At 35.9% G+C, this 16,658-nt stretch overlaps 1 long non-coding RNA gene across 1 annotated transcript; it reads right to left on the reverse strand.

The window, feature by feature from the left end:
- Positions 1-9,898: 9,898 nt before the first annotated feature.
- On the reverse strand, positions 9,899-12,111 carry LOC110925924. The gene is made up of 4 exons (XR_002584863.2): positions 11,857-12,111; positions 11,605-11,689; positions 11,137-11,231; positions 9,899-10,078 (listed from the first exon to the last, which is right to left on the reverse strand). It is a non-coding gene; the product is annotated as an uncharacterized LOC110925924 (long non-coding RNA).
- Positions 12,112-16,658: the final 4,547 nt, after the last annotated feature.

Below are 16,658 nucleotides of genomic sequence, written 5' to 3' on the forward strand. Positions count from 1 at the left end.
GAACCTGCATCCCTCCAGAAGAAACCCCCAAGGGGAAAACTCCTGACCTCCTCCCAACCACTTGGGCTGGGGATCATTGGCAATTCAATACTATTTGTATTTTAATTTTATTGAATCAATAATGACACAGCAAACTGTTTACTCGGTTTCGCATATATGTTGGTTCATTGGCATAATATTTAAACTCGATGCTCATCTCTTTTAAATTATTAACTTATCTTTTCAAAACTCACGAACAACATTATTTTTTTATTTCGTTAATGAACTAACATGAACACATGTTTCGTTCATGTATTTATGTTTGTAAACACTTGTTTACGTTCATTCATTTAAATCCGCTTATGTGGGTTCATTTACCCATCCTTATTTATGTTTGCTTGTTTACGTTAACTCATTTTTGTTAGTTTGCATAACTTTAAATTCGTTTATTTTCGTTTCTCTATGTATTCATTTATTTTTTTAGTTACATTACAATTTAGTCTAGTTTTATAAGTTAAAATATTACCCATTACAGATTAATCTAGTTTTATTAATTTCTTTGTCCAATAAATTGACGTTCATGCTTGATAGGAGTAAAATTACCATTATCTTTGTGTTAGTTTATAATCCTGAAATTACATAAGCAAACTTTATATTAAACTTATTTATCTTACACAAATATAAAGGAAAAGTAAAAGAAAAACATTAAAAAAAACAAAAAAGAAAGAATTAAAATAAGTTAGTTAAAAAACAAAATAAAACGTATAATTAGTTGTGTGGTAAAAAAGTGACACTGAATAAAAAATAAAAGCAAAAAATGCAAAATATTAGTTTAAAATAAAGAAATAAACGAAAACACTTATCTTGGTAAATATTTTTTTTAAATAACTTATTTTGGTAAATATTTTTTTCACAACCACCATTTTGAGAAAAACTTAAAAGAAAACACCTATTTTAATAAATAATTTTTAAATCACCCATTTTAGTGAGTATTTTTTCAACCACCTCCCTTTCGAAAAAAACGAAAAAAAAAAAAAAAAAAAACTCTTAAATTCACCACACATGTACCAGCCGACTATAAGACCACAAAATGAATTAAATATACACTAGAACATACGGCTGAAACAGTGAATAAAATATATCAAAACCCTAACCATATAGGTTAAAGCATATTAATTAAATATGTATTGTAATTGTTTTTTAACTCTTTTAAGTTTGTTTTTTATTTCAGATTTAAAACAGTTTTACGACATAATTAATATTAACTGGTATTTATATTCGATAATTCAGGTTGATCTAACTATAATGACTATTCTTTTTAGGGGAAGCACTTTGAATCTCAGGTTAATCCGTACAAATATTTGTACAATATTCTTTCCACTTGTTTTTCTTATTTTAATGAATTTTGGGTATTCTTCTTTGGATGTTGAGATCCCCAATCTTGATTCGATCATTTTCTTCTGCTTTAATTGAACTCTACAAGCTACTTTTTCTTACTTTGATAAAATAATATAAATTTACGAATAATGATTTTAACTGTAACTAGAATTACGATCCGCCGCAATGCGGCGGGGATTCTTTAGTTATAACTAAATCGATTTAGGACACGCATGTTATGTTGAACCTGTAAAACGGGAAAAAAATAGACGATGTAAAAACGTTCACCCACACACGCACGTTGCGTCGTGTTAACTCGCAAAATTTAGAATGAAACGTAAAAACGCTAAACCAAAGACGCACGTTGCGATGTGTTAAGTCACAAAATTTTGAACGAAGCATAAAGCGAAAAATTTACGGAAAATGAAAACTATAAAGGACCAAAGTTGAAAGTAAAAAAAGTTGTGAAGATAGATTGCAAAAGATAAAAAGTTTTGTGTTAAAAGTAAAAAAAACAAATAGTTTTGGATTAAAAGTAATTTATGAAACACTTTTGGGTGAAAAGTAAAAAAATCAAAAAAATTTTTTTTTTTTTTTTTGAAAAACTCCTAAAGCCAAGGTTACAGCAACCATATGCATAACCATTTTTTTTTTTTTTTTTGAAAAACCCCCCAAAGCCAAGATTACAACACATAAGTAAAAAAAAATCAAAGTGGTTAAATAGCAAAAGATGAAAACTTTTGAATTAGAAGTAAAAAATCAAAATAATCAAAGGGGGTTAAATTACCAAATATTAAAACTTTAAACTTAAATTGTCAAAGATTAAAACTTTAGGGTTAAAAAGAAAACAAAGATTAAAAATTTTAAACTTAAATTGTCAAAGAATAAAACTTTAGGGTAAATTGTCAAATATTTAAACTTTAGGGTTAAAAATGAAACAAAGATTAGAAGTTTATACTTAAATTGTCAAACACAAAAACTTTAGGGTTAAAAATAAAAATTTCCTTTTTTTTTGAAAGACTCCCAAAGCCATATGTACAATCAACATATGCACAAACTTGTTGCTTCTTTATATAGGTTTTAATTTGTAGAAATGCAGTTAACACAAATAAATGAGATCCGAATTCTATTGATTCTAGTTAGGGCCGTTAACGATCTGAGTCAAACCGTATCAGGGTGGGCTCAGACTCAGCTCGTTTAAAAATCAAAACGAGCCGAGCCGGCTCATTTTTCTTAACGAGTTGGAAAGTTGGGCTTGGACTCGACTCGTCAAAAGCTCGAGCTAGCTCGTGACTCGTCGAGCCGGCTTGTTTGTTTAAAAAGGTTTATATTTTTGTATTTTTTACACATAATTGTTGGATATTATGTCTGGTTTGATAAGTCAACTCTGCCGACCGGGTCTTGACCAGTAAGAGTTACACCTTGGGCAACGAACTAAAAATCCACTTAACCTGTTTAACTGGTAATTACAAACGATACGCGGGTATTAATTGATAGACGGGTACATGAACCGGGTGAGACGGGTATACTCACCCTACGTCACTTGTCGCGCATACACCTTTGCTGTGCCACATGTCGCACAAGCGTCGTGCTACCGCCACTTATCGCGCGCCTAACACATTGGCCAATGGCAACACATGGCAACACATGCACCATGCATGTGTGCCACTTGGCTTGCATGCAAAAGGTTCATGTTTTTTAAAGGTTGTGGGTCTTGCAATTTTGGTGAGGTTGTTGGATGAACAAAAAAAGGTAGAACACAAAAATGCTCTCAACAACACCCACATACACAACCGGCCACCGCCGCAGGCCGCCGTCGCCGCCCCCGCCGTCCCGCCGCTGATCGTCGCTACCAGCCGCCACCTGCCGCCGCCGGCTGCCGCTGCTGTTTACCGCCGCCTCCTTCGTCACGTTTCGTTAGTTCGTAACACTAGCACTTGTTCGTTGAACCTCGGTGTCTCGACCGGTTAGTCATTAACCGAGGTATATCTTTCCCATCGGTAGTTAAATATATTTTCACTGTGCTCGTATTTGCATGTAACCTGATCTTGTCGGGTTTCGTTTTGTTGATCATTAGTTTATATTTCCGCTGCGTTTTATTAATTAACTATTATTTATTGAACCGGGTTATTGATAAATAAAATTATGATCGATCACCACGGAAACCCAACAGTGGTATCAGAGCCTTGCTTACAACATACGAGTCGATACCGGTCTTTTAACTGGAATTAGAACACAAACTTTATTTATTTACAGTTTCTGATCTAAGTATTTTTAAGGGCACTTTATTTTTATCAATATTTTATTTGTTTTACTTGACCAAAACATTGCCCGGTTTATTTTGTGATTGTTGTGCGATGTGTAAATCCGGCCCGACCTTGTTTTGTAGTTGTATTTTTTATTCAGTTTCGTAATTATTATTTTTAGCCACCGAGATGGTTCAAAGTTGTAATAGATATGGTTCTTTCCTTTATTGTATTTTTGTAAAAAATTGTAATAAACGAAGACCCGGAGACAAAACCGAGGACGCTAAACAGGAGTCATGAAGTCAGTGGGAGTTGCTCGAGACGACTGGATGCACTCAAGTCCATCCTTGTGGTTGTTTGTGTGTTGTGACTCCGTGACCCGTTTGATCTTGCTATTAGGCTCTAGCAAGATCGAACAACTTTGGTCATATGGATTTACATATTTGTCTTGTTATTGTGGTTGCTTTTATCTTATAAATTGTTATAACGTAACCAACCTAAATACCAACATAGTTTTAAAAGGAGTTTTAAAATATTAAAACAATCACATTAAAACAAGTTTTAAATTGCTTTTATAACTTGTTAAAGTTTTATTATAAAACAAAGGTTGTTTTGAAACAAACAATACCCAATTAAGTTTTGCAAATTAAACTAGTTTTTATTTTCCAAAACTGTCAACTTAATAGTTTCTATTAACTTAAAATTGGTAATTCCAAGTCGCGACAAACTTAGTTTTAATTTTATAGGTTATCTAAAACTAATTGTCCCGAGAGGTAAAAGGGTCTTTTGGTTATGTCGCAAATTTAATATCTAAATTAAAACCGACTATAACGACCCTATTTGGTAAAAATTAAAATCAATAGTCTATGCCATCCTACTGCTAGTAACACTTGGGGCATAATGCGAACCATCAGTGTTGGAGCCACAACATGACACTTGGTGTCTAGTTTATCCTTCCAAGGTGCAAGGGCTTCGTCGACACATCCGACCCTTCCACATGTGACCGTTTTAGGACGACTATTACTTTTCTTCTCGTGTTTACGTGCCCCAACTGTCTCGAGAACAAAAGTGGCATAGATGAGGCCAAACGTATCAATGCAAGGACAACAGGTTATCCTTGCAGCCTCATAAACCCCGAGAGTTGTGCTTTTTTCACAATTGACAATCGTTGTCAGTCCGCTTGAACCTCTTGCTGATGTTGCATGGCCCAGCCGCCTTTGGAAAGAGCTTCTAACCGGATTCTCGTTCCTTATCGTCTCACCTCACGAAATAAGGAGATATACATCGAAAATACTAATTAAAATCACCTTGCTTACATAACAGATGTCTAATGAAAACAACTCCTTCAATTTCAAGTCTATACTTGAAAAGGAAAAGAAATAAAAATTTGAATAACACCAACTTTATCGAATGGCACTGCAATCTGAGAATAGTTCTCAGGATGGAGGAAAAGCTGTATATCTTAGATGGCCTAGTCCCTACCGAGCCTGAAAGTAATTCTACTACGACTCACAAGGCACTGGAGAAACATAACGAGGATGTCGTTGAGGTAGCCTACCTGATGAAAGCCACCACGTCTCCTGAACTTCAGAAGAACATGGAAGATAAGGATGCTTATGACATGATCCTGCAACTGAAAGGCATGTTCCAGAAACAAGCCCGATAGGAGCGATATGACACCATGAAACAGCTCATAAGCTGTAAAATGCTGGAAGGATCATGTATCAGTACTCATGTGCTAAAGATGAAAGGATAAATTGACCAAATGAACAAACTTGGTTATTCCACAAAACCAACCAAGTTCTAATGGTCAAGTATGGTGGTGTTAAGAAGCCCAATAACAAGAAAAGGAAACATAAAAGCAAAGGCAAGAAAGGCAAGAGAAAAGTTGTTGTTGTTGCAAGATATGCCAACAAGAACAAGCATGTTGCAAAACCATACCCTCCTAGGAGCGTCAGTGCTTTGAATGCAACAAAATAGGCACCGGAAGGGAAACTGCCCACAGTATCTAGCCAAGCTGAATATGAACAAGGCCAATAACATTGGCACTTCTTCCGATATTCTCATTTATGTTATCGAACTTTTCACTATTTCTAGCAACACATGGGTATTTGATACCGGATGTGGTTACCACATCGTTAATGTCTTACAAGAGCCTGAAAAGTCGAAGAAACTGAAACAAGGCCACCTGGAACTCATAGTTGGTAATGGAAAGAGAGTTCCAGTTCTTGCAACTGGAACATTTTGTTTTTCATGTTCCCCTAGCCTGTAGTTACTTTAAATAACTGTTTATATACACCTGGTTTGACCAGAAACATTATTTCAGTTTCTTCAATGTTTGAACAAGGATTCAATTCAAGTACGTTTTAAATGGTTCTTCTGGCTGAACCTCGAAATGGTATTTATGAGATTGATGTTCAAATAAGTAATAACATATATCATCTTTCAAAACGTAACAAAGCTGGCATAAATGAAATATATTTATGGCATTGCAGACTTAGCCACATAAGTAAGGCACACATAAAATGGCTCCAGTCCAAGGGGATTCTTGAATCCACTAGACAAGACTCCTTTGATGATTGCGAATCTTGCTTAGCTGGCAAACTCACAAAGCACCCCTTCACCGATGTTGGTGAATGGATCAATGGTTTTCTAGAACTCATTCACATGATGTATATGGCCCTTTCAGAACCATGACTAGAAACCATGACTAAAAACCAGCTTGATAGAAAGATAAAAGTACTTCAATCAGATCGAGGTGGTGAATATCTCAGCTTTGAATTTCTCAATCATCTAAAAGAGTGTGGAATAGTTTCACAACCCTCTCCACTTAGCACACCCCAACTTAATGGCGTGAGCGCAAGGTGAAATCGAACTCTACTTGATATGGTTCAATCGATGATGTGTAGAACTAACTTGCCTCACTCCTTTTGGGGACATGCTCTTATGATCGCTTCCTGTATTGTCAATTTAGCTCTGACAAAAAGGTAAACAAAAAAACGCCATATGAAATATGGCATGGGCGTAAACCCGATTTGGAATACCTTAGAGTATGGGGATGTGATGCATACATCACAAGTGATTCTGATGATAAGCTCGATCCTTGAGGCGAAAAGGTTGTTTTCGTCGGATACTATAAAAGAAGCGGATGTTATTTCTACCATCCTAATGCAAATGTGATTTCCATCAAACGGAAGGGACACTTTCTCGAGGAAGAACTTCTTAATCGAGAAACTGGAAATGATGTGGTTGATCTTGAAGAAATTCAAGAACCACAAATAACCGCTGATGTAGTCGGACTGTCTGATCAACAAGTAGTTGTTGCCAATGAATCAGACATAAAACACAAGCGTTTGCAGAAGTAGTAGAATTTACAAGAATCTGATAGATATCTATGGCATCTAGAAGGTCCCGAAGTCTTATTAGTAGCTGAGTCTAATGACGAACATGCTAACTACAAATCTGTAATCTTAGATCCAGAATCTGAGAAATGGCAAGAAGCCATGAACGTCGAGATGCAATCTATGCATGGCAATCAAGTATGGGACTTGGTTGAGCTACCCTCCGAATCTCGGGTAGTAGGAAGCGAATGGATTTTCAAGAGAAAAACTGATATGCATGGAAATGTGCACACCTATAAAGCACGGCTAGTTGCAAAATGTTTCACTCAAACTCAAAGTATTGACTATGATGAGACCTTCTCGCCAGTTGCTATGATTAAATCAATCAGGATATTGCTTGCCATAGTTGCGTAGTGTGATTACGAAATATAGCAAATGGATGTCAAAACCGCCTTTCTTAATGGACATCTCTATGAAGATGTCTATATGGTTCGGCCTGAAGGTTTTGTCGATCCTAAATATCCAACTGAGGTGTGCAAACTAAATAAGTCCATTTATGGACTCAAGCAAGCATCTCGTAGCTAGAATCTTCATTTTGACCAGAAGATCAAAGAGTTTGGTTTTGTCAAGAATGAAGATGAGCCTTGTGTTTACAGAAAGGTTAGTGGGAGCACCATATCATTCCTCATACTGTATGTGGATGATATACTAATCATTGGAAATAACATCCCTATGCCTAACGAAGTTAAACACTATTTGGGATCATGCTTCGCAATGAAAGATCTTGGAGAAGCTGCTTGCATTCTAGGAATGAGAATCTATAGGGATAGATCTAAGCGGCTTCTAGGGCTAAGTCAAAGAACGTGCATACACAAAATGATAACACGCTTCAAGATGGAAAACTCCAAGAATGGAGATGTTCCTATGACTAAAGGAACCGTGTTGAACAAATCACAATCTCCTTCAACGGACTTTGAAATTAAGCAAATGGAAGTAGTTCCATATGATTCAGCGATTGGTTCAATCATGTATGCTATGTACTAGACTTAACGTCTCGTATGCTTTAAGCATAACCAGTCGTTTTCAGCATAGTCCTGGCATTGCCCACTGGACTGAACATTCTGAGGTACTTGAGAAGAACCAAAGATATGTTCTTGGTGTTTGGAGGAGTGGAAGAGGCGCTCACTGTATGGTGTTACACTGATGCTGGCTTCCAAAGTGACCGAGATGATTCTCGCTCATAATTAGGATTCGTATTCACACTCATTGGAGGAGCTGTCTATTGGAAAAAGCTCCAAACAGAGTATAGTGGCGGATTCAGCCACCGAATCCGAATGTATAGTTGCTTCAGATGTTGCGGAAGAATCTGCTTGGATGAAGTAATTCATCAACGACCTCGACGTGGTTTCAAGTATTCAGAAACCGATCTAGGTATTCTGTGATAACACATGAATCATTGCTCAAACCAAGGAGCCCGGATCACAGGGTTAAGCACATTCTAAGAAAGTTCCACTATATACGGGAAATACTGGAACGAGAAGACATCTTAATAAGCAAAATAGACACAGATCAAAACCTAGCAGACCCGTTCTCTAAACCGATGACTCAGGAAAAGCTATCGGTCTTAGATTGGATAACCATTTGCTTGATTTAGTATTTGGATGTACGAACATTCAAACAGTTGTACCTTTTGATTTCACCTTTGACTTACTGGTTAAATGCAAAGTTTGAATCTTACAGATGTGTTCGATTTTTGTACGTTTAATCCATGAATCTTGTATTCTAAATTATCCGTAGTCGGTTAGACTCGTGGGAACGACTCTGAATTAAGACTATTATGACTTTGGACTCAAGGAGTTGACTTCCAAACTCACGAACCTCATTATGAATGACGTTGGATGTAACTCGCATCAAATCATCTTCATGGATCATGGTCATAAGATGTATTTGATTTAGGTATACTCATTTAGTATCCTCTGATCTGAGATACATACTAGAACTTTCGTTTACTGAAGACTATTCTTTGATCAGTGTCAAAAAAATTATTTTAAGCCCATCTATAAAATATATTTAATGATCTTTATTAATGATTTTTAATTTAATAGACTCTCAATAAATCAATAATATTTCAAGCCCATCTATAAGATATATTTAAGCCAAAAAAATATTATTAACAAACTAATAATTAATTAATAGTCCCAAATAACATTGGTGCTAAACTACCTTCTTCCTTTTTTTCTTTTTTATTAGAAATACATAGATGAGATGGGCTTTCGGGTGTTGGATAATGCATTTCATCCGAACATGATATGTATTCCGTCTCGAGACCAGCTTCGTAGCATTTGGCCCAAGTTAGAACTTCTTTTGTCGGATTGGGGTTTGTTGATGTAGGAGTGTTTGTCGTTGCAGGATGAGACCCCTCCCCAATTTTTATTCCTGCTAGTTGTAGTTGACTAAAGGTATAATCATATATCCAGATCAACTCTTCCACAGTTGAATCATTAGGATCATGTGGACGGTAGTATTTGAAAACCAGAGGAGTTTGGTTTGTAAGCATTAGGTTTGAAGGTGGTGGGTTTAAAAGCGATGCGTTTGAAGGTTGAGGGTTGCGCGACGTGTTGACCATCAGAAATTTAAAGATGGTGAGTTTGGAGGTTGTTGGTTTGAAGGTTGCGGGTTATACGGTAACGTGTTGATCGTTGCCGATGTAAAGGTTCCGTCGGTTCAGTAGGAAACAAATAACAACCACTCATGTTGATTAAATATGGTGACAAAAATTGGATGTAGAGAAAAAAATGTTGTGACGTTGTAGAGATTTTGAAACGGTGTAGAAGATGAATTGAATTGGTTTAAATAGAGAAGGTTAAATGGTTAAATTTTAATTTTTTAACTGAAATTTATTTATTTATTTTTAAATATCAAATGGTCAAATGACCATTGAAAAAGTAATTCACATTCACTTTTCATCCGCAAACCCACACCGAAACCCCTACTTGCCAGGAATCGCCAGCCAAACCGCCGACAGTGTAACCTGAGCGTAGTGAGTAACTGCCGGTAAAAGTCTGAGTGACTCGGGTGGCATGTAACCTTATCTTGTCACCAGCCTTTCAAATCCTCCCTCTTTAGTTCACCAGCCTAAAACACAGTAACCATGTCAAGAATATATATGTAATCTTATCTTGTCAAAAAAACCTATAAAGATTTGATAGATGCGGGTCAAGAATATATGTAATTTTATCTTGTCAACAAAACCTATAATTATTTGTTAAACGCGGCCTCGTTGGTGGACGAAGTAACGGGTCAAAATGGGTGTCGGACTGCCGGTCAAAATGGGTCGGGTCAAGTAAGTCTGGCCTGGACATTTTCTGCTTTTTTCCTACCAATATTTAATGTACTCAATGCAGATTATAGAAACTATGCTATTACAATAATAATCTAATTTAGAAAATAGATCCGTATAAGTTGTGAACTTGAAAAACACAGTTTGGGTGACTCTTAATCCATTAAATTTTTAATATGCTTCATTTGACTTCTTAGAGATGGATAGGAACGACAACACAAGTAATGATTTTGGGTCAAAATTGATAAATTTTTGTGTACCGGTTAAAAGAGGTCACGTAGGGTCGAAGTGGGTTGACGAAACAACACTTTTGTCTATTTACTCAATTAAGAAATAACTAATGAGACTTAATGTGATGACTTTAAACATGTTAAAAAAACTGTATACTTATAGTAATTACCTAGTTTTTTTAATAATGCTACTTTAAAAAGGTTGCATGTATTTGAACATTTTCACGTGTTCAACCTAAATTGAATGGCAATACCGTTATAGAAAGCTTCCCACCATCCCTAACTGTCATCATTAATAATTTTTCTGACTAATCGGCCCAAATTGAATGGCAATACCGTTATAGAAACCCTCCCACCAACCCTAACCGTCGACATTAATAATTTTACTACTTTTAAGGTTGAAGGACTGAGACTGGGATGCATATGATCAAAAACATAAACCATAAAAAAACAAATACAATTTAACAACTAACAGAAACAAAAACATCAAACAGTCGTCCAAACTGAAACCGGTCTAAATCAAATAAACATGGTCATATATAATTATTGTAATGACTTTTTCATTAGCTTTTTCCTGTTGGGCAAGTATGATTTTATTGCATACCTTTAGAATATGATATTACCTGTTTCAGCTTGCCAGAGGCAACAGAATACAAATCAAATCATCAACCTTCATCATCATCATGAAATACATAAACAAATCTGGAACAATGAACATCTGTAATACAAAATCGAATCATCAAACATAGGTTATCTATAATACCAGAAAACATAAAACTTTGTAGCATCAAAAACCGAATCAGAGATTATTCTGAAACAAACTTAACGGAATTAAAAAAAAACTCAAAACCCTAAAACGATTTAGGGTAAAAATTAAGTCAAATTGTATCACTCTTAGATGAACAAATATATGTTAAATCAACGTTAGGGTTTCAAGAATAATCGATTAGATGAAAAAGTTTTGGTTTTTAAAAAACCCTAATCAATGAACCAATATATGTTAAATCAACGTTAGGGTTTCAAGAATAATCTATTACAATTCGTATAAAGATTATAGATTGAAAAAACGAATAAAAATTGGAGAATCTAACCTTCTTGCTTGCGAATTGCGATATGAACCATGGTAATGAAACATTTGATTATCAAGACAGATGAATGATCGATGATGGAGAAACCCTAGATTGCGAAAGAAAGCAAAACAAATATAATCGACATCAATAATCAGCAAAAGAAACCATAGATGAAAACGAACGAAAACCAAACCAATAAATTATTAAAACGAAGATTGAATGTTAAATAATAATAAAATCTTCAAGGTTAATTGAAAGTATCCGTCATCTAACCTTGATTTGAGAATTAATTTGAAGAGGTTTGATGGTCGGCAGAGAAGAACGCCCAGAGCAAATTTTGTGAAACCCTAGTTTGTGATATGAAAAGTGATTGTTGTCCGGGTTATAAGGCTTTTATACCAACGCCTATTTGACCCGAAATTGGTAAATCGGATCCGCATTTTCTTAGAATGGATTGATGATTGGGAATGGGAACAGAACCATACTAATGACATGTGTCATTTATAGCCTAAATAAATTGCCATGTGTCATATAAATGCTAGATATATGTGAGGTGGCACCCTAGTTATTCCTTTATTAGGATGAATAGACTGGTAGATATTTTTCATTGCATCCCACCAAGGAAAATTGCTAGGTGAATTAAAATTTTCAACACAAATCATATTAAAAGAACCAATTTTTTTTTTTTTTTTTTTTTTTTTTTTACGTATGTAGATCTCTAATTGTTCTAGAACATATATGAAGAAAGTTCTTACCCGACAACCTTATCTCATTTCAAACACTGTTTGGTTGACTTTAACATACCATAAAATAATGTTTTTATTGTCGTTGATCCTTAAAAAAATCTCTTCTAACATTTATGAATTGATGGATGGTAGTTGGTAAAAGAAAGTGGAATAAGGTAAGGTGGTCCTCTTTCAATTCAGTAAAGGTCAACTACCCAACTTCAAAGGATCACCACCAGTGGCGGATCTAGGATTCACGCAAAGCCGTAACGTTTTATAAATAAGCCGTAACGAAATCGAAAAAACATCAATTTTTTCCAAAATTTACACTAAAAACGTCAAATTTTTCCGCGCCAAGCCGTAGCGGGGGTTGCCCCCCGGTACATGCTACATCCGCCCCTGATCACCACTAAATTGGTTCGTACATTGGCTCCACTTCTAGGACCAAAAATCAATTGAAACAAGTTATTTCATTGCATGTTCAAAGGCTCATATGAATCCCATTTATGTGTCATTAAAAATCGATTCAATATATTAAAAGGAAAAGAATATAAGAGATTTTATCTATCAAAAACGATGGTGGTGAATATTTTATTGGGTTTTGGAAATTAAGCCAACCGACATTGTAAAACGAAAAGAAAATATCATGCAACAAAAAAGGCCATTATTTTTATGGTCATGACCACCTTAAAGCATATTGCAGTTAAACTAGATGAACATGTCAAATCAGTGCTGCGTATTGAGAAAGGTGTGAACATCGAAAACCGTTTAGAAAGGGGTCTTGGACTGGTGTCTTGTGGATCACCCTTTGATCATATGTGTTTAATGAATATGATAGAGCTAAATAGACGAGAGAGGAAGTAAGGATGGAGGGTATCATTTAATCATTTTACGGTGTTTGAGTTACCATCTAGCCAATAATATCATGTCATGTCAAGTCCCATTCCACTTCTCATTTTGCACTCAATCACTGGCAGTGATTCAAACACCTGGAGAGTGGTAAAAAATTAAAAAAAAAACAAATTATGATTGGTTGAAAGGGGTTGCGACCCACCATTAAACACCCTCTCTCTTCCTTCTCTCATCTTCTCGCATCGGTGACTATACACCGAAAACTCCCCAATCACCGAAAAGGGGGGGGGGGGGGCGCCAATTCACCGCTCGGTGAAACAAACTCCCAGAGGAAGTCACCGATATCGTACCGACCCCCCTAACGAGGGAGGGGGTATGTTGAAAAGCAAGTGACAGTTAAACTACAGAAAAGAGGCTTGTCGTCAAGGGTCTGCTAAATTTAACATGCTAAGGACCTCTTGAAGGCAACAAAATTTGAGACAATAGTCTCTTTATCAATTGGAAGTCCTAAGTACCAAGAAAAAGGGGCACTTGGATTAAAACCAAGTTTAACACCTTAGGTGGGAATTCAGATAATCCTGTTAACTTAGGTGATGGATTAAACTATCACGAATTGACAGAGAGAGTCACAAAACTGGAAACATCTGTTGCTGAAATCAAAGACATGATGAAAGTTATGGTCCAAAACTTTAGAATTCCATCATCAAATGAAGACTTTGCAAAAGAAATGGGTGCCCATGTTCAACCATACCTGCATCTTCAAAAGCAGGCTGTAGAAGAAAAATATTCCATGCAAGTAGAGTTGATAAGACAAACAGTGGATGCCAAGTACAAAGATACTCAAGCATAAGTTAAAGCCATCAAAGACTTTATCTTTGAAAACACTAGTAAAACACTTAGTCTCCCTAAGTATGAAGATGATGCCAAAAATGGGTAGAAAGAATGCATGAGGAAGCTCCCACCTCTTGTCAAAAGGTTGGAAAAGGCCAGGCATAGTTGCACTCAAAAAGGCAAGAAAAGAAGAAATCGCCAAAGAAGTGGATAAACAAAAGCAGAGAGATTCAAGGGAAGCTAATATGCAGATAACAGTGCAGGAAATTATTGAAAGAAAGAAAATTCAAGATAACTAAGGTTCTTCAACAGAGGTTACAGAAAGCACTGCTGCAACTATCCAAACACCCAACACTCAAACCACTATTTCCATTACCATTATTCAAACCACTACTTCCCCTGTCCAAACAATTGTTACCACTATAAAAGTGACAAAAAAGGTTACAACTACTCAACCACCACCACACCACCATCACACAAGTCCCCAAAAGGACTTCTCAAAAGAAAACCAACAACACTACCTCCACAACCACCATAAAAAACATAAACACCACTAACGAGAACCAGGAGAACAAAATTCATTGTACAAGATGATGATGAAGAAACTCCTGATGCATCTCCTATCAAAACCACCACCACAACCTCATCCATCTCATCTCAACCATCACTACCACAACCATATCTCGCAACATCATAACTCCACCTTCAAAACCAACCCCCACAATACTTGACCCATTGGAATTAGGAAATGTATCCAAAGAGATACAATCTTTCTATTCCATAACTAGCATCAGCCAACACACCTTTCCATCCCTCAGAAGATATCAAAAGCCTAAAAATGTTCAAGAGTACCTAGAACTGAAAGTCAAACAGGCTGAAAAGATAGCTGCTTTCAAAAATAAAGGGAAAAGTGATAAGGAGGCTCAAAAAATCATGTCTGCAGAATTTACTAAAGTGAATAGACTTGAAGAATTTGCTAAAGATGCCAGTCAGAAGGCTTCTCAAGGACCAGTTAGCAACCCTGACCTCAAAAAGGAATTACAGGAAGAATATCTGGATTTTATCATGAAAAATAAGCCTTACTGAGTTTCAAAAGCTCAATTATCTTGTTGGATTGCAGAAGCCCTTCTAGAAGAAATAACAAGGATTGAGATGCTAAAGCTCAATCCTGATATCAAGCCCACTCCTCCCAACTGGGCTACAGGTAGAAAACCTATTGGTCAAAAGTAGTTGAGCTACGAAGAATGAAGGAGGAGTTGGTTCCTACAAAGTATGGATCAATGCAATCCATGGCTAGGTGGGATGAGCCAACATTCAGGGAGACATATAAGAAATTAGAATCTTTCAGAGCTAAAGATCCCTTAATCCCTAAAAAGGCTAACTATGAAGATTTTCCTATCACTTCTAAGGCTACCACATCTGAACTTCCATCTTCAAAAGATGTCTCTTCAATGATAAGAAGTCATCTCAAAAGACATAATGAAATATCAATAGAAGACCTAAAAAGATATGAAGATGGACTTGGGAAGGAAGGGATAAAAAATGTGATAATGTATGGGCATCCTAATGCAAATCCAGCAAAACTATTAGGGCAAGTCTTGGGAATGCATATTCCAACACCTCTTCTAATAACATCACCCCCAGTAACCTCATCTGCCTCTAAAATTCAAAAATGGTCATCAGAAAAAGCCAACCATGAATTCACAATAGTCAAGGCAAATGGGGAAGTGAAAAAGACTTCAATGAACAGTTTGATGAACTTAAAAATTGAAGATCTACTAGATCTTCCATTCGAAAGGGATGCTGATGACATGCTTTCTGAAAGATTTGAGAAGCAATTTAAAGCCCAAATCAGAAGTATGATGAAGAGGAATAAAAATTGATCTAATAAACATCTGTTTTGGGATCTCTATTCTAGGGGGAGATTGTTGGACCTACAAAAGAACAGATAATATTCAAAAGCCAAAATATGATCAACTGATCAAGAAATAAACAAAAGATTGAACCAGTCTCTCCCTAGAGATAGTGAATCTTGAACACCTAATCAGAACATCTGTTGAAGAAGAAAGCAAACATCTAATTAAGGCTTAGAATCGCTGTTCAAGAAGAAACAACATCTGTTGAAGGCTAAAGTCTGTTGAAGGCAAAGGTCTGGTGAAGAAGACCAAACATCTGTATCGCCAAACAAATGGTTGGATCACAACAATAGAGGGTAGTATAGACAATGGTCTCCCAATGTAACATTATTTATCTTGTATCAATGTTTAGATTAGTTAGAACAAATGATAGGATTTGCATAGATGTTTGCAACATATGTGGAATCTTTTCTGTTAGGAATGTTAGATGTCACTATCAGGGTGATGTCAGCCAATCACTGAACAGAGCTTCCGTACTTAGTATAAATAGATCACACCTGTTAGTGATCTATTCATCACATACTTCACTTTTTCTCTTGTACGAACAGATTTATTATGTGATCGGCTGAGGGGGAGTCTGTAGAGTCAACTTTTGTAAAACATATTGTAATCATTGAATTATTATTGAAAAGCAATCGTTGATGATGACTTTCTACTTGTGAATTATATTGTTATTAATCAATATTTGTTTACAAGTGTCGAACTCAGATCTAACACATTTGAATCTTTGATCTGCTTACTATTGTTCAAG

The sequence above is a fragment of the Helianthus annuus genome, chromosome 17 (assembly GCF_002127325.2).
Source record: "Helianthus annuus cultivar XRQ/B chromosome 17, HanXRQr2.0-SUNRISE, whole genome shotgun sequence".
Classification (NCBI taxonomy): domain Eukaryota; kingdom Viridiplantae; phylum Streptophyta; class Magnoliopsida; order Asterales; family Asteraceae; genus Helianthus; species Helianthus annuus.